This window comes from Mustela nigripes, chromosome 7, assembly GCF_022355385.1.
Source record: "Mustela nigripes isolate SB6536 chromosome 7, MUSNIG.SB6536, whole genome shotgun sequence".
Lineage (NCBI taxonomy): Eukaryota > Metazoa > Chordata > Mammalia > Carnivora > Mustelidae > Mustela > Mustela nigripes.
The window spans coordinates 92,691,845-92,711,613 of NC_081563.1; positions in this window are offsets into that span (position 1 = coordinate 92,691,845).

A 19,769-nucleotide genomic window follows, 5' to 3' on the forward strand; every position below is an offset into this window, starting at 1 on the left:
ATAGTGGTCTTGGTTCCCAGGCTTTTGGTCTCAGACTGAATTAGAACACTGCTTTTCCTGGTTCTCCAGGTTGCAGACTGCAGATCATCAAACTTCTTGCCTTCCATAATCATATGAGCCAATTCGTATAAGTCTCTCTCTCTCTCTCTAGTATGTTTCTCTGGATATCCCTAATACATCTGGGAAGTAAAAAAAATAAATAAATAAAACTTTATCTTGCATCATTTCTATTGATTTATTATTTGTTATAATTTGACAATTATATCTTTCTTTTTCTCAGATTTTATTTATATTTGACACAGAGAGAGAGAGATTTACTAGCAGGGGGAGAGGCAGGCAGAGGGGTAGGGAGAAGCAGGCTCCCCGCTGAGCAAGGAGCTGAATGTGAGGCTCAATCCCAGGACCCTGGGATCATGACTTGAGCTGAAGGCAGAGGCTTAACCAACTGAGCCACCCAGGTGCCCCTATATTTTTATTTTCTAAGTTTTCTTTCATGATCTCATGTTCTCTGACTGGTCCTAGTTTCTCATATTCTGTTCCACCTTACTTTTTTCTTTTCTTTTTCTCCTCCATCACCTCCTCCTCCTTCTTTAGTTTTAATATAATGCTTACAATAGCTTCTCAGATTTCCTGAGACCATGATTAAGTCCATGGAAACCTCTGGGGCCTGGGTTCAAATCCTGATTCTGCTGTTTACAGCTGCATGGTCTTGGGCAAGTTAACTAATTCCACCCCCCACCCCCTCGCCTTGCTCAACTTCATCAACCATAAAATAGGGAAGGCAACAGGAGCCCTCTCATTATTACCACCTGTCAAGTCTCTGGTGAGGGCTGTGGCAGATTGTGTTGTCTCAGGTGGCCACACAGTATTGTAGATTACCCATCCCACCTGCCTTTATATGGCTAATGTGCCCCCCAACCCGGGATCTGGACAGAAGTTGAGTTTCTAGCCATGTTACAAAAGGTGAGATGGTTTCCACCTGGTCCCTCCCCATCTCTCCCTGTCTTTGTCTCAGGACACTGGCTCTTGAGCCCAGCTACCACACTGTGAGAAAGCTTGAACAGGGCCAGTCTGAAAGAGGACTCGGAGAGGCTCATGAGAGAAGGAGCCCAGGCCCAGGTGGCAGTCAACATCAACATTCAGGTGTTTAGTGAATGAGCCTTGTGCCTCTGAGTTTTCTAGCTTAGCTAGAGTTTTCTAGTTAGCTAGCCCAGATAGCAAGGAATAGGAACCAGCCATCCACACTATACTGAAATTCCTGACCCACAGACATCATGAGTGTAATGGTTGTTTCATCCCACTAAGTTTCAGACTGATTTGTTATACAGTCAGAGTGAGTGCCACAGGCCCTCAGCTGTGACCAAGCACGGACTGATCTGATTGGGTAGGCCCAGCCTTGTGCCCAGGTACAGGGTAGCGTTTGTGACAGCGGCCAAACTGAAGTGCCCTGGGGCCCCCAGGAATGAAAACGTGCTGGAAGAATCACTGAGAGAAAGCACAGACCCAGAGGCTGTGCAGCTCTGTGTCTGCCACGTGGTACCCCGGTGCCCTCCCGGCACAGGTCTCCTTCCCCTGGAGAACAGAGACTTTGGGGAGCACACAGAGCCTGTGGTCTTAGTGAGCAGCCATGCAGGCAGCCTGGTGTGCAGAGATATGGACAAGTTGAGAAGCCTCTCCTGCGCAGAGGCTGCCACATTGACCACTGCCCTCCGGGCCACCTGCAGAGCATGGCTCCAACAAGAACCCTGCCTGGGAGCTCCACGGCACCCTGAGGGGTGGCAGGACTGAGGGTACTGAGGCAGCTGTGTGGTACCTGATGGTCTAGAACACTCCTGTGTGAGGCTGCTCATCAACACAGCTTGCCCCAGAGAACAAAAGTCTCCAAGAAATGCTACCAGAGCTGCTCTTGGAAAACCCCTTCCATTTTCCTTGGAAACATCTGTTTTTAGTTCAGAGGACACTGAAACCACGAGCCCTCGCAGCTTGGCCCACATCCTGCCTGGCCTTAGGCCTTGGGCCAGAGGGACAGACGGAGAGCATCCAGCTCACCTCTGGATTTGCTGTGGAACCCCTAGCAGCCTCACTTTGGTAGCTTACAGCTAGCCTATGGTCAGTTTCCGAAGAAAGTTTGTCCAGAGCCATCAGCACAGCAAGAAGAGCCAAATGTGAAGTAAGGAGGGGTCTGTACCAAGAAGTTAAACATATGTGGTTGCAGAGCCAAGCTACGGCCCGGGCCACACTGAAATCCCCACGATCAGCTTTTGGGCCCCTGGGGATGGTTTTCCTCAATCAGGAGCATGGGGGACTGAGGACTGTTGGCAGCAGTGAGAAGAATAACGGGTCAGAGTCCAGGGCATACCACAGCAGGCAGGGAGGGGGCAGGCCTTTGGGCAGGGCGGCTCCCTTCAGGTTGGGGAATGAGAGCCCTGGCCCTGGAGGAGGGCCAGGAGGGCCAGGAGGGCCAGCTCAGAACTCCCTGCACATGGGTACTCTCAGGATCCCTTGCTAAGTGCAAAAGAAGCAGGCTCTGAGAAGCAAGAGCCTTGCGCAAGGGGATAAACCCACCTGGGGGCGGCATTGTCCCACGGCCCAGAGGTCCTGACCACAACCCGTCTACCTCCCACTTTCCCGCTGTGACAAATGTGGTCACAGTGAAGGCTTAATTGAATTGCTACTGTAGCAGCTGGTCCATCTGAGTCCACAGGAGAGGTGCTGGAGCAGTAACGAGCTTGGAGGCAGACACGTGGCCAGATGGGTTCATATTCCATGGTCATGGGCCATGCACACAGCCCCGTGTGCTCAGCCTGTCAACAGCAACACTGCATTGCCTGTAAGGCCCATATAGGGTTGACTTAAAGCTTTTGTAGGGTCCCACCATGCCCCATTCCCTCCCACACACTCTCTGCACCTGTCCGACAGAATGTAAAAAGTTTTTACCAAAGCCTTAGCTGGGTCAAGTCATGTATACTATCCAGATCCAGTGATGTGGTCTCAGCACCACATCACTATCTGAAGGCTATGTCCTTGGGGCAACCTCTGGGAGCCAGTAAGACAAGCAGAATGCACATTCCAAGGACAGGGGAGGGGGTGAGGAGTGTCTGATTGCTGAAGTCCACCTCATGGGTAAACTGGCTGTCATGTCCTCTCAGTGACCTCAGTAGTCCCCAGCATTTGTTGCCGGCCTCTCTCATTGGTCACCAGCCAAGTCTTGTTCATCCTGTGGGGTCCAGTTCAGGTTCTAACTCTCCACAGTGTTTTCTCAATGAACTCCCTCCCACTTCCTGCTCAGCCTTCTTGATATGAGAAGGATTCATGCCACATTCTGTGGGCCTCCACTGGGAGCCAGCATGTGCTGGTGCTCAGAGAGGACAGAGCCCAGGCCCCTGTACCTGGAGGGAAGGTGAATGAGGAGGTAGACTTCTTTAGCTATTGCATACAGAAGGCAGCCACAGTCAGGCGCCTGCTAAGTACCTTAGGAGCATGGAGTCCTTTAGCTCTCTGCAAACACTGTGGGAGGCTCGTGCATCTCCAGTGTGGAGAGAATAACTGGAGTTTGGAGAGTGGCCACCTTGAAGTTCCAGCCAGGGACTGTGTTGCTAGGTGGGGTCCCCCCACCCAAGAATGGGCCCCTCCACCCAACAATGCACCACTGACCTGAGAATGGATGTCTTGACCTAAGAACTAGACTCCCCAACCTGAGTATGTATTATAAGGGCCTGCCCCTCCCAGAGGAACTTGCTTGTGGACCCTGGATATAGGGGCGGGGCAGGCTGGATGGAGACATCCAATTGGTGGGGCGCGCGTATATCCACTAGGGTGAATTGAGATCCGATTGGCCACCTGTGTAGGGGCAGGGCTCAACCAACCCCATAAAGGTTGGTGTGCGAGGCTATCAGGAGGAGCAGGAGAGCTGTGGCAGGAGCAGAAGGAAGAGTCCACGGAGCGGAAGAGTGGGCAGAGCGGAAGAGCTGTAACAGCTCTTGTAGGAGCTATAACCATCACCAGCGGTCCTGCCTCCTGCGACCCTGAGACGCCTGCATCTTCGAGCCGCCTGCGGCCCCGCCTCCGGTGGTCCAGCCTCCGGCGGCTCCTAGACGCCAGCGGTCCCAAGACACCAGCCGTCCAGCGGTCCATCAGTCAGTGGTCCCGACTCCTGCAGCCCCTAGATGCCAGTGGTCCCGAGACGCCAGCGGTCCAGCGGTCAGAGGTCCTGACACCTGCAGCCCCTGGACACCAGTAGTCTGAGATGCCAGGGGCCCTGAGATGCCAACGGCCCCTAGCCGCCAGCAGCCTCACCGCAAAATGCCTCGCCACCCCGAGCCACGAGTGGCCTTGTCCGCAGCGGTGGCCTCCTCTGGGTGGCAGCCTTGTCAGAGTGGCATCGTGGGGGGCAGAGTCTGTGTCATCCGGGTTGTCCTCCTTGTCATCGTCGCTGTCATCGTTGCCTCTTCATCATCGGGAGCAGCCTCGTCCAGGAAGCGGTCTTGTCCAGAATGGCCTCTTCTTGGGAGCAGCCTTGTCTGGGGAGCAACCTCATCGAGCAGCGGCCTCATCCTGGGAGTGGCCTTGTCCGGAGTGGCCTCTTCTTGGGAGCGGCTCCGATCATGGAGCGGCCTCATCTGCGGAGCAGCCTTATCCTGAGCGGCCTTCTTGGGAGTGACCTTGTCAGGATCATTGTTGTTGCCTTTTCGTAAAAGATAGCCCTGACCGGTCAGTTTGATTCTTGATGCTTGGTGCGAAATAAAGTTTTGCTTGACCTTTGCTTTGTATCAGTCTCTTTCCTTTGATCACAGACCCTAACATGTATAAACTCCCAGACCTGAGGATGTACTCCCCAACCCAATATAGATTCACACCTATAGAGGGGGCAGAGTGGGTACAGAGGAAGGAGGGAGAGTGAGAAAGCAGGTGAAGGATGGATGGTGGATACTATTGGCCCTTTTATGACCTAGCCTTGGCAGTCAGTGTCTCTTCTGATGTGTGTTGCATTTGGGATGGGATATAGCTTGAGTGGCCATCTTTGGAAAGGGCAGCCTGGCAGCTATTATATGACCTAACATCATGGAGCTTTTGGCATGCTAGATGGAGGCAAAAGGACAAGCTAGAGACCAGTGCAAGGGCTCTATTGAATGCAGTAGCAAGGGGGTGGGCAAGGATGAAACAAAATGAAATACGATCCAGGAGAAAGTCTCAAAGACATGGGGGCTGATTGCAGGTCGTGGGGAGAGGGAAGAATGAGGATGAGCCCAGGATCCTTACTTGGACCCCTCAATGTGTAGTGATGTCATCAGATGACACAGGGGAGACAGAAGGAGGGGACTGTTATAATTTTGTAACACTGTGTTGAGGGGGGTATGTGTGTCCCAATCTTGTATTGGAGTAAGTGCAGGTGAGACTTCTGCTCAAGGTGCATTTGGGACTGATTACATGTAGAAGACAAAGCACAGGCATGGCTAACTGGGTTGGCCTTGGTTCGGAGTGTACAAAATGAGAAGCAAAGGAGCTTAATCCTTGGTGTTCTCGGAATAGAGGAGACGCTCAGTAAATGGCAGCCATCATTATCATATCACATTGTATGTTTTTTCCAAAGGTCTCTTGTGTTGTTGCATCAGCCAATATATTATCTGTATTTTAGTCTCTCCACAGATGCTTCTCTCTCTGTCAAATATTAGAATTTATTATACTTCCAGTGGGATAGAGAAGTAGGCATGGTGAATAAGATGGGAAAATAGAGCTGCTTTCAGAGTAAAGTGAGCTCAGAAAAGATTGCAGGGGTGCGATGGGTCAGCTCATGCAGTTGACTGGGGAGGCCTTAATGACTCAAGTACCTGAAAAAACAAAGCAGGTGGGTAATTTGTGGAGGGAATCCACCAGGGAGAACTAGGGGATCTTTGGAAGGGCTAAGGGGGAGGGGCTTTTGTGCAGTTCCCAGAAAGGACTGGGGCCTGAAGCCACTGGAGAGACATGAGGGGAGAATCCAGGGGTGATAGCCACCAAGAAGGGTTGGCCTTAGGCTGAGTGGTGGTGAGAGGAACCTGGAGAAGCAGTCTGAGCTTCCCAAGCCAGAAGCAGCTCCTTAGCCTCCAGCTCTGGAGATTTCCACTTTGTAGTTATCCATCTAGCACCTTTTCTGAAGCATATCTGTGCAGGCCCCTCAGTCAAAATTTTCATCCAGTAACAGATAAAGGAAGCAAGCACCGAAAGGCAAATAGATCACATCTGGGATCCTGTACCCCAGCAAAGGTGTGAATGCAGAGGGCTGTCCCCCTGGGCAGTGCTTTATGGGTGGTAATATAAAGATATTCTGGTTTCATGAAGGAGAGGAGAAATGAGATTGGAGAGGCTTCAAATATCCATTCTTATTTACCACCTCTCTCCATATAAAACAGGCTGCGGAAACATAATTATCAGAGGAATGAAAACAAAACAAAACAAAACACAACAACAACAAAAAACAGGGGTTAGTTGGCACCAGACAGAGGCAAAGGCAAGTGACATCCTGGTTCTGAATGATTTGTCTTTATTCATAGGTTTTGCTTATTTTTCATTGATTATAGCTCTTATAAGTTGAATCCATATAAGAAGGGCTTGAGAAACTTATTATAAAAAACATAAAATGGAAATCAAGGTTATAAAAGCAGTATTTATTCAGGAAATGGTGATGTTTTACAATATTGAGTAGTAATTAAACCTCAAGGATGAGTTAGATGATGATAGGGTTGATGTCCTTCTATTGATCAATCGAAACTGATTGAAACAAGGCGATCATGTTTTACAAATGAGCAATGCAGAATAGGAATTTCCAAAGAGAACCTAATTCTGTGAAACATCATTTTTTACCCCGGGTGGAAACCAGTTCCATGAGCAGCTATGCCCGGCTTGTTCCCATCACGGAACCACTGGCGGGAGAGATCAGAGCCCACAGCTGACCTTCAGTCACCCAAAACAACCTGTGTGATCTCCATATTGCACACCTGACCAGTTTCAAACGAGAAAAGCGGGTGCCTGGATGTGTGTGGATGAGTGGTTGAGGGAGACATTACTGGTATTGGTAGGAAAATAGGAGTTCCACCTCTGGTGAAGTGATTCTTTTTTCCAGGGTCTGGCATTTTATTTGAATGATTCTCAAGAAATATTTAAAAATTTCTGCTAAGCAAAGGTTTTGTGCAAATGTCAATCAATAGCTCACCTTTATCCTAAAAGGTGAGATGGGCAGCCTGGCAGCTTCTTTGTGGAAATGAAGGGGTTGAGTCTAATGTATTTTAAGATTTATGATGGGAAGGAATGGGGACTCATCAGAACTTTGCTGTGATGGCTTTGAGGATTTTGTGCTCTGGATTGGTCCCTGGAAAAGGGCGTTGGCTGACAGATATGGCTTTAGGGAGCAGCTGAAAAACAGAAAAAAGAGATGTGCTATGATCCATTTCTGTTAATGATACCTTCATCTTCCCAGTCAGTCATGCCCAAAACATGGCATTGGTCCCTTCTCCCTCCACCCCCAGCCCCACCATAGGTCTCATGTTGTATTTTCTAGTACTTCACTTAGGAAAAACACCAAAGAAAAACAGAAAAACTATGCAAACAAAACCATCAGATCCTGGAAGAAGCAGCGTATTCTCCAGATGTCATTTCCCTTTTCCTTTAAATGCCAATAAATCCTGCCTCCCGTCATCAGGACACTAACATACTCCTGAGGAATATATTTTGTCCTATAAGCTTGTATGCTTTGTGGGTAAATGGGAAGGTCCTGGTTGTCTCCGGGGTGCATGGTACACCCTGCCCTGCCTGGGTCCGTATACTGGTCATTGCACCAACGATGCCTATGTCTCTAGGTGGGATCAGCCCCATGGCTACCATTCAGTCTCCAGCACTCCTATGGGGCCAGGCTGAAGCTAAGGGCCTGTTCAGCTAATTCCCTGCCCTGTTCTGCATCCCTCAGTCCTTCTCCTGAGCCATTCTTTGAATCATGAGCACCCATATTTCTGTCTCAGGCTAGCCTTTACAAATCTGGCTCCAGAGGGGCGTCTCAGCCCCTTCTCTCTCCAGCTGTATGTGGCCCTGCTCTTCTCCATTCCTTCTTCCCCTGCGTGACTTCACACCTGGGTCACTGCTAGCGCCTCCGGGCTTCTTCTACCTCCTCCAGGGGTGTAGCACTCCCCACCAACTGAATCCATTTTACATAAGCTGCAGGATCGGCTCCCTCATACAGGTCCTTGTTGCTAAATACCAACAGTTCGATTCTCACACTGTGTGCGATGTACAGCCATGAGGCTTGTTCGAAATGTGGATTCCCAATACCCTTCTCTGATGTTTTGCTTCAGTGAACCTGGACAGGGCCTGGGAACATGCGCTTTTTGTAAGTCCCCTCCCATCCAGGTGAGTTGAATTTTGAGAAGTAGGCTTTCTGTGAGACTGATTCTTTCCCACTTTCCGGAAGTGTTTGTGCCCACTTTGTTCTCCTTTCTGGAGCAATTTCAAGGAGAGAGTGTGCAGCCTTTCACCTCCATGGAAGACAAGATTAGCCCAGTCTCTGAGTACAGTCATCCCCCATCATATGTGTTTGGTAAAGGAGAAAAGAAGTCAAAAGGAGAGAAGTGCAAGGCCAAGGAGGCACAGCAAGAGTGTGGGTGTCACTGGGGACATTATGGAGTTCCACTGGAGTTCCACTGTGCTTGGTGAAGTTTTATTGCATGCTTGAGCTGTGTGTGCCTAACTGTTGAGAGTGGAGGGTAGTCACTCAGAAGAGTGAGTTCCATTGTCTTTGATGGAGAAATTCTCCCAGCTTCAGTCTGTATATGTGGTGTGCAAAAAAATGCATCCAAGACATATTGTGGAACCAAGAGCAATATCTTCCTTTTTCTGGTCAAATTCTTCAGCTGGGGTAGGCATTGCAGTTCTCAAGGACATAATCTTTTCAGAAGGCAGCAAATAAGCACATTGGTGAGCATGGCATTGTAGCCAAAGAGAAGGTGTTCCTTTGTCCTGGGGAGACTGACCAGTCTTATTTAACTATTTTTTTAAACGGACAGAACCCGCTGTTGGTTTTAGCAGCAGTGTGCCTCACGGGGTCTCGTTAGCTTCAGGCTTGCTGAGCATATGCGGAGGAAGGGTACTGACAAAATGGGTCTGGATCCAACTAGAAGGCATGGATGGGTACTGGGTCAGAACGTGTTGGGATACCCACAGGGCCTAGGGAATGGTGAGATTGGGAAGGGGGTACCTTGGTGAGACCATGCTGCATGACAGTCAGGAGACCTCACAGCTCACTTTGGGAGGAGGTGTGGGTCTTAGTGCATGAAGATCTGCTGCTGGAGTTGTGGAGGGAGGAGAGAAGCTCATTCTATGGGTATTCAGGACATAAGCCTCAGCTAACCTGAGGTCAACTAGCCTGAGGTGGCATTGTGAAGCCTAAATTCCTGGCCCAGAATAAGAATGTGGTGTTTGAAACCTTGGTGGTTTGGGAACAGGAGAAACAGTTAGGAGCTATAGGGCCACATTGGGCCTATGGTAGGACATGTGGAATGGTCCCAGGGACATAGGCCCTAGACCCCCAGGGTTGGGGGTCTGCCTTGGGGGTCCACTGCTTCCCTGAAGAAGAGGAGAAGGTGTCTCTGAGGGAGAGGACATAGACACACCCAGTTATGGCTCATCTTCACCAACCATGACCCTGCTGACATAGTTTGAGGCCCTCTTTCAAAGCTCTCTGTTCTTGTCAGTATTTCCTGAAGCCTATGCTTGTTGTTTAGGAACAAACGTCATGATCTGGAAATCAGATCAGATGGTATTTCATTTTAAAGAGCTGTATAAAACAATTGCAAACTTATCATCTTGCATTGTCAGGATTCATGACTGGCAGGAGCTCACAGGTTGCAAGACTTTTTTTTTTTTTAAGGCGGACAAATTGATGTTCAAAATTGAAAACAGTTTTTCAAGGTTCTGAGTTAACAACTGTTTTTACTGTCTTAAATAATAGCTACTTCCATCTGTGTATGGCTTTATACATATTTTACAGAATTCTGTACAACATTTCTGTTGTAGGTAGGTTTTAGGATTATTTCCATTTTACAGATGAGGAACCCCAGGTTGACAGGGTGAGGCATTAGTTTGGGTGGCAGGTTAGTCTGCCCCAGCTGCCATGACAAAGTAGGCAGGGTTGCCTTCTTCTGAGGCCTCCTTCTTGGCTTGTTGGTGGCTGTCTTTTCTCTCCCTCTCTTCACATGGTCTTCCCACTACGCACGTGTCCAAATCTCCTCTTCTTTTTAAAAAAATATTGTTTTTGTTTTTCCCCTAGTTTTATTGAGATATAATTGATGTATATCAATTTGTATATCAAATTTTTATATCAAATTGATATGTATATCAAATTGATGTATATACGGGGAACCTGGATGCCTCAGTCAAGGGTCTGATTTCATCTAAGGTCATGATCTCAGGGTTGTGAGATCAAGCCCCATGCTCAGCGGGAAATCTGCTTGAGATTCTCTCCCTACCCCAACTTTTCCCCTCTTCTCTCCCTCTCTCTCTGACCCGCTCCTGCTCTTTTTCTCATAAATAAATAAATAAATAAATCTTTAAAAAATAATTAACATGTAACATTGTATAAGTTTAATGTGTACAGCATGTTGACTTGATTCCCTTAAATATTGCAAAATGACTGTCACCATGGCATTAGATAATGCTTCCATCATATCCCACAGTTACCATTTGTCTCTCTGTGTGTGTGTGTGTGTGTGGTGAGAACATCAAGATCTCTTCTCTTAACAACTTGCAAGTATATAGTACAGTATTATTAACTATAGTCACCATGCTGTACATTATGCCCCTAGAACTTATTCATCTTATAACTGGAAGCTTGTAGTCTTTGACCAACATCTCCCCATTTCTTCCACACCCTCTCAGCAACTGGTAATAGTGTTCTACTCTTGGTTTCAATGTGTTTGGCTTCTTTGATTCCATATATAAGTGATATTATACAGTATTTGTCTTCCTCTGTCTGATTTACTTCACTCAACATAAAGCCCTCATGGTTCATCGACTCTGTTGCAAATGTTAGGATTTCCGTCTTTCTTAAGGCTGAATCACAGTCCATTGTGCGTATGTATGTGTCATACCCGTTGATTTGCATACGCTGACCTGTACTTGCACCGCAGGGATAAATCTCACTTGATCAGGGTGCATTATCTTTTAAATGTGCAGATGAATTCAGTATGTTAATATTTTTGCCTCTGTATTCCTTAGGGATTCTGGTCTATAGTTCTCTTTTCTTGTAGTGTCCTATGTGGCTTAGTAGGGCAAGGCCAGCCTTCTAAAATGGGTTTGAGACTGTTCCTTCCTCTTCAGTTCCTTGGAAAATTCTGGCAAGAATTGGTATTCATTCTTCTTTAAGTGGGTGATAGTCTTCACCAGTGAGACCATGTGGTCCTGGGCTTTTCTTCACTAGGAGGTTTTTGATACTGATTTATCATCCTGGCTTGTTATTTGTCTGTTTAGATTTCGTTATTCCTCATTCAATCTTGTTAGATTATATGTTTCTAGAAACTTATCCATTTTTTTCTAGATTATCCAATTTGCTGATATATAATTGGCCCTTGAAATCTCTTATGACCCATTGTATTTCTATGGTTATCAGTTGTCCTGTTTCCTCTTTCATTTCTGATTTTATTTATTTGAGTCTTTAGCTAAAAGTTTGTCAATTCTGTGTTTTAAAAAAGTCTACTCTCAGTTTTATTAATATTGCAAATTGTTTTTTTTCTGGTCTCTATTCATTTGTTTCTGCTCTGATCTTTATTATTTTCTAACTTCTGCTAACTGGTCTCAATTTGTTACTCTTCTACTTCCTTGAAACATATAGTTAGGTTATTTATTTGAGATCTTTCTTTTTTCTTAATGTAGGTGTTTATCCCTACAAACTTGCCTCTTGAACTGCTTTTGTTGTTTTCCATAGATTTTGACAAGTTTTCTTTCTGTTGTTTGTCCCAAGATAATTTTTTATTTGTGTTTTGTTTTCTTCTCTGACCCTTTGATTGCCCAAGATTGTGTTATTTAATTTCCACATATTTGCAAATTTTTCAGCTTTCCTTCTGTTATTGATTTCTTATTTCATACCATTGTGGTCAGAAGCAATACTTGGTGTGATTTCAGTCTTTTTAAATTTGCTAAGATTCGTTTTATAATCTACTTATGATCTATCCTGGAGAATGTTCTGTGTGTCCTAGAAAAGAATGTATAGTCCTCTGATGGATGACATGCTCTGTGCATGTCTGTTGGGTCCATTGGTCTTAGGTATTGCTCAAGTCCAACATTTCCTTGTAGAGTTTCCATCTGGATGATCTACTCACTGTTGAAAGTAGCATACTGAAGTCCCCTTCTGTTAGTACAATGTTGTCTGTTTGTCCCTTCAAATACATTAGCATTTGTTCAATATATTTAGGTGTTCCACTGTTGAGTGTGTGTATACATATTTATGATTTATATCTTCTTGATTTATTGACCTCTTTGTCATTATATAATTACCTTCTGTGTCTCTTGTTACAGCTTTTGGCCTCAGGTCTTTGGTTTCTTTTTGCATGGAATATCATTCTCCATCTCTGCACTTGGAGTCTATGTATGTGTCCTTAAAGCCAGAGTTAGTCTTCAGTGGTCTTTTTGTCTGTTTGTTTATCCATCTAGCCACTCTTTGTCTTTTGATCAAAAAATTCAACTTCTTTACATTTATAGTAATTACTGGTAGGTAAGGACTTTTAATACAGTCTTAGTCATTGTTATTTGGCTGTTTCATAGTTCCCTTGCTCCATTCTCCTCCTCTTGCCTCCCTTTCAGTGTTGATTTTTCTGCAGTCATATGCTTTGATCACCTTCTCTATCTTTTGTAGACCTACTGTAGGTTTATGCTTTGTGGTCATCCTGAGGTTTAAATATGACCTCTTAGAGATATAGCTGTTTACATTATACTGATTATGGTTTAACTTGAATCTCATACAGAAACTCTACCCTTTTATTCCCCCAGTTTTATGTTTTTAATGTCACAGTGTACCTGTTTTTATATTGCATATCCATTAGCAAATTTTTGTGGCCATAATTGTTTTTTGTACTTTTGTCCTTGAACCTTCATGGTGGAGTTAAGTAGATAGCACACTCCCATATTACAGTATTTGAACACTATGAATCTGGCCACAGGCTGCCTTTACCTGTGTTGCATATATGTGTGTGTGTGTGTGTATGAGTGTGTGTATTTAAAGATTTTATTTATTTATTTGACAGACAGAGATCACAAGTAGGCAGAGAGGCAGGCAGAGAGAGAGGGGGAAGCACGTTCCCCGCTGGGCAGAGAGCCTGATGAGGGGCTTGATCTCAGGACCCTGGGACCATGACCTGAGCCAAAGGCAGAGGCTTTAACTCTTTGAGCCACCCAGATACCCTTACTTTCAGATATTTTCCCATTACTAATTGGTTTCTTGTTTCAGTAGATTGTCTTTTATCTCACTGATTGTTTCTTCTGTTTGGTTAAGTTTGTTGTTGAAGCTCTCTGTTAAATTCCTTATTTCAGTAATTGCGAGATTCTGTTTGGTTCTTTTTATATGTTAAATTCTTTATGTGTGTTCTCTCAAAGTTCTCTGAATATCTTTAGAACAATTCTTTGTCAGGAAAATTTTGAATCTTCATTTCTTCAGGGCAGTGACTGGAGGCTTATAGTATTTTTTTTTCTCTGATTCTCCATGATTCCTGTAGACTTGTGTCTATGAATTTAAGGAAGTAATCACCTCTTCTAGATTTTATGGGCTGACTTTGGTAAAGGAAGACTTTCACTTGCAGGCGTGGCATGCTGGTGTGTGCTGTGACCCTGGAGTGCAGGATGCTAAGTGTGGGGGTTTGTGACAGCACTGAGTCTGGTGTGCATGATGTCTCCAGCTCAGTACCCAAATTGGGTGGTCCTTGGCATGCATTGGAAGGTGGATGCAAGGGCTGTTGAGGTCCTAAGCTGCTCCTCCAGGTCCAGTGGCTTGGGACCAGAGCAGGCAGTGGTGGTGGCTGGGGCTGGTGGTGTGCACACGTTCAGCCACAGAGGCCTATTGCAGGTGCCTATTTAGTGATAGAGGCTAGGTGCAGGCACATATGCAGTCTTGGGGGCCAGAGCAGATAGCAGTGTCCAGGAAAAAGCACAAGCGTACTGGCAGCTAGTTGCAAGGGCCTTCGCTGTTGGCATGCTCGCCCATGTCTACATAGTCTCCCCCTCTCGTGTGTGCACATTGCAGCAGAGGCTGGTAATGGGTGTCAAGCTGGTGGTATGCAATGAGCAACTAGAAAGGCCAGCCCAGGGTGCACACAGCAGTGGGAGTCTGCTGTGGGGATCTAAGGTAGCATCTGGCACTTGTACACATACAGTGGCCTGGGCTGGCTGCCCATGTGGTTGCTGGGCTCTAGGGGTGGGGCAGGGAGTAGGGAGAGACTCAGATGTTCTCAGAGACCCTGCCAGAACTCGTAATCTGTCTACCCAGTAGCGGCTAAATATACCTCATATTTATTGAGTACCTCTGTCACACACTATGCTAACCATGTGATGGTGCTTCCCTGGGCCTCCTCACTATTGGTGCCAACTTGATGCAGGTTAGAGACTGCCTTCTGGTTGCCAGATCTCTGAGTGCTGGGAAGGAAAAGCAGAGCTTAGATCATCTCCCTTTACTCCAGGGTCTGACTTCCGGGGTGAACTGTGGTGGGACAAGTAGAAATATGGTGTTCTGATTAAAACTCAGAGTAACAATAAAATGGGCTCTAGGAAGGGCTGACTCAATGTCTTCTGGGCTGTCCTGCCTAAGGAACTAACTCCAGACCCAAATCCCTCCCCTTTATGTGGCAGGTATAGGCCCACACCAGGAAATGACAGTTTTGCAATCTGGCTAGGACAGTTTTGCTCCACCTTGACAGTTCCCAAGGTGGTCTTCAGGCTGAGGCGCAAAGGGAGGGCTCCTTGTTCCACATATCATAATTGGATCACTTGACTTTGATGGTGGGGTACAGACTAAGTGGTGATTTCCACCCTGCCAGGGTGTCCAGACCTCTGTGTATGCCTTTTCTATCTAGAAGCAGTTGATGTAGTAAGTCAGAAAGGGCCAAAGACTCAGACAGCCATCATCTGCTGCAGAAGTCAGTGAGCTTTGTGCAATCTAGAGTCTTCCATGGGAGGTGGATGCACACAAGTTAAGAGTGGGCTTCTGCCTCCTTGGGTGGGGGTATGGACATGGTCAGGTGATGTAGCTCCATGTGGCCCTGGGTTGCTCTGCTGTATGGCTGTCCCCGGGAATGGGGATAAACCCTATCTCTATGGCCCTGTATCAACTCTACCCACTAGCACAAGAAGCTCCCCCACCAAGAACACCATGTAGTGTCTCTTCTCTAAGGGTAGAAGATGGCTAAGGGTGGAGGAGGAGGAGGCCCTGCCTCAGGATTCCAAACTTCTTTCATTCTCTTTGGCTGGAGCCAGGGTGACTGCTCACTCCAATTTACCAGGGACTGTTCTGGTCTCAGCCCTGAAAGCACCATGTCCCCAGAAACCCTCATCCTCAGGATGATTGGTCACGCTCTCCTGCCCCCAGCATGCCTGTTTCCCTGGCTTAACACCCATGACCAACCAGGGTTACAGGCATGAACTAAAATCCTGGATTTCCATGACAGGGTCTACTTTCCCTGGCAAAGTCTGAAAGAAGGAGATACAGGTTGAAGCCAGCAGTCCGAGTGACTCCGAACACTTGCACTGACAATGGGCCCACAGTTACGCTGCTTCTGCTGCTGCTGGCCAGCCACCCTGGGCAACATGGGTCTGCCTAGCATCCTCATTCCCACCCTGGGCCCAGTGGTAACAGAATGGTATGGGGATAGAGGGAGAACTTTCCTTCCCATTTGATATCTTCCTCTATTTTTATGTGATTGAAAAAATCATGTACACTTATAAAACTCAATTTAAATATAGTCAATCAATGAAACAGGCTAGCCCTCCCTCTATCCCGTCCTCCCAGGGACTCTTGCTATCCATGTTGGCACTAATACGGGGTCAGAGGCTATCACTGTGAACACACAGGGGTGTGCAGGAAGCTGGGCCAAGGCTTGTATCATTAGAGCAGGGAGGTGTTATCATATGTCATTTCATGACATCAGGGAATTATTATGTATCAAGTATTATAATAGCTTTGAATTGTTATCACACATATATCATAGCAGGAACGAGGTGTTTTCACCTACCAAATATTCGAATAGCAGTGAGCTGTTTCCACACAGCATATCCCACCACATCGGTGAGCAGTTGCCACACGGCATATCTCACCATAGCGGTGAGGTATTACCACTTACATCGTACATCATAACAACAGTGACCTCGAGGTGTTCTCTTTCTCTCTCTCTCTCACACACACGTGCGCGCACACACACACACACACACACACACACATCACAGTGCCAGGGAGGATGGTATGAATTAGAATGTGCAGGAGGCTTCATGTCCCTGAAGGGCAGACACTCCTGACGTCAGGCTGGGGCTGAGCTTGCAAACCTGTTGGCATTTTCTGAACGGCTCTTGGATGACTCTAAACTTTCAGTTAAATCCCTGATCTCTGGGCGTCAAGTTTAAAAAACAAAACAAAGTAAAGGAGAAGCACAGGAACTGCAGCATTAGTGCTGACGCTCTGCTTGGGTGGCCTCCCAGGCACCTGCCCAGTGTCCTCTCAGATGAGGGGCTTCCACCCCAGACAGCAAACCAGCACCCACCGGAGCAGCCCCTGCACCCCCATCTTGGTTCCCTGTGCCTCCTGCTGATCTTAATGATGGTAACTATGTCTCTGAGTCTTTCCCGAAGGTGAACCTTCTGATAATGTGGTTGTGTGGGCGGATGGAGCTGGCTGCTGGAGCACAGAGGGTGAGGAGCTGTTTGTACCCCTCAAGAACCCAGTGTCCCAGGCTCCGGGGGCTTCCCACCCCCACCCTCATGTGGGGCAGGGGTTTAGCACCTCCAGTCCTCAGTTCTCTCCTGTGTAGACTCTAATAGCAGCAAGCGGGCCTGAGGTGGTGACATGTATAGAAACATGTCCCCACCAAGGCTGCAAACAGTAGCCCCTGAATCTTAATTGTTTTATTGAAACATAACACACACAAAACATTCCAAAATGTTCCCACATTCTGTGTCTAGCCCCCAATGAAACCTGCACTCACACTGAGTACCCTATAATTTCCCCTATGCCCCCAGCCCGTTACCCCGCAAGTGAAACCACTGTCCGGGCAGCCGGCAGCCCAGATTTGATCTGCCTGCTTTTGAGCTTCCGGTAGATGCGCTCCCCCAGCCTGATGCCTCCTTTCTCTCCACATTATGATCTGAGGCTCACTGTGGGGTTGTGTGGAGTTGCAGATTGTTTATTCTCCAGGATAGAGGTGGCTCCACTGTGCATTAGGCTATGATCCATTAATCCATTCTGCCACGGTGGGCATTAGGGCTGTCTTTATTGCTCTGTCACAAACGGCTTAGAGACTGGCCGCCCAGAGCCCACCCAGAGCTGCAGTCAGGATCTGCATGCCAACGCAGTCCCCCATCCTGGCCGACTCTCTCGGTATAGGCTCTCTGGCTGGGGGTCCAGGGGTTTCTCCTGCACAGACGTGGGAACCTCAGCACACACACCCCCATCCCCACTAGGTGTCTGAGACTCATTTAGATTTACGTCCCTGATCAGTCCAGCAGGTCCTACCTGCATCTGTCTGCTTTTCGATGGGATACCATGCAGGAAGGCAAGGACCATCTGGGTTGTGGCCACAGAACATATTTGCAGGGAGGGCCCTTTGCTCATATGGATGGGGGCCTCTGTGGTGCTGAGTGAAAGATGGAAAGACCCAGGAGTCTTGAGCAGGGCTGGAAGGACAGAGGGGAGGCAGGTGGCTGTAGGCTGGTGTTTTCTCGGAAGGGAGAAGTAGGGGCCGAAGGGGGGACATGGACAGAGCTGAGAGCATGGATCTGTGCTGCTCCAAGCCTAGGCACCCCGATGAAGTCTTCACCTTGATAAAAAAACCACCTGTGTAGACATTGTACCCATCAGATATATAATAGTTCTATCATCCTCAAAGTTCAGTCCCTTTGCCCCCCAGGTCCAGGCAATCTGTGCTCTGTCGAGGCGGATTAGCTCCTGCTCTTCTAGAACTGCTGGGAATGGAATTGTGCTTGTATGGAATCATATTCTTTATGTCTTGTTTCCTTTGTTCAGCATAAGCCTTTGAGAGTCACCCATGATTTCAGGTGTATACACAGTTTGTCCTTTTTGACTGCTGAGCAGGAGCCCTTATATGGAGGGACCGCAGTCTGTTCCTCCATTCACCTGCTGCTAGATGTGCAGGTTTTCCCAGTTCAGGGTTATTAGAAATAAAGCTTCCAGGGAACATTTGTAGGGAAGTCTTTCTGTGGTGTTGTCTTTTCATTTCCCTTGAGTAAATATCTGGGCGAATTTGCTGTCTTGTGGTTCAGGGTCCATTTCACTCTGTGAGAAATGCCAGACTGTTCCAGAGTGATTGCCCTGTTTCCCCCTCTGGCGGGCTGCGCGTGAGAGACCTCGCTCTTCCTTGGGGTCATAGGCACTTGGTGAGGAGTTAGAACACAAAGACTTCCAGCTGCCGAGGTGTAGAGTGCCATCGCCTCTCACCAGGATTGTGGTTAATTCAGAGTCTGCTGGTTGCTGTGTACATCCCAACCCTGGATGTACACAAGAGACCCTGGAAAGTTTTTAAAAATTTCCAGGTCCAGGCCTCACCTCAGATCCATTAAATTCAGAATGTCTGGGGCAGTCCCCAAGCATGAGCATTTTTCAAAGCTGTCTAGCTGAGGTTGAGAACTACTGCTGCAGAAAAGGTAGCACCCTCCTCCGTTGGTTGAGGAGGGTGGGACCTGGTACCAGTAAAATGAGGCTCTTCTTTGAAAGACAAGAACTGGTCCCAAAGGATGCGGGTGCCCGGAGCACCAGTGCCTGACATTGAGGCTTTTGACTGCTGAGGCGACCATTCCAGACATCCATCTCGAACAAACGTATTGGCAGGGGTAGGACACAGCTTCTGGCTACATAACTACATAGAGAACAGGCTGCTCCACCCATGACGGTTCTCTCTCAGGAACCCCCAGGTGGCCTAGACACCTGACCATGTGAGTGACCCTGCTTCTCTCTTCCCACTTTTAGGCCTTAGTTTTTCCAATGCAGAGTGAACCTGTGAAATCCTAGATACTCCACCCCGGGCCCTAGTAAAGGCAGTACCCCAGGTCTGCGTGTGTGTGTCCCCCCCAGTCTCCAAGACCAGGCTGTATGGCTTTTGGGTGTGTTGTGTACCCCTCTAGAAGCTGTGAGTAGTAAAACTTGTTCCTCATGGTTTCCTGATGACTTTACTTGCAATTACAAGAACCACAGGGGCTGGCCCAGCCTCTGCATTGGCCTGGGATTGAGGGTGTGGAGGGTCTTCAGGGCACATGGGCAGTAAAGACAGCCCAGCACCTCACGTGGCTAACAGGAGCACAACACTGGCCCGGAGAGGCAGGCCACCCAGCTGCCTCCCTGGCAGCCCAGTCCCTGCTGCCTCCCTGGCCTCCTGCTTCTGTTTCAGCTGATGGTGTTTATCCTGAGCTGAGAGGAGGGTGGTGCAGAGGACAAAAGCCAGGGAGGAGGTCCCTCTCTTCTCTGTTCCCAAGTGACACCCACAGAACAGCACACACTTTCTGGGATCTCTCCCCACCAGAAACTCCTTCTGAGTCTCATTTGCTGG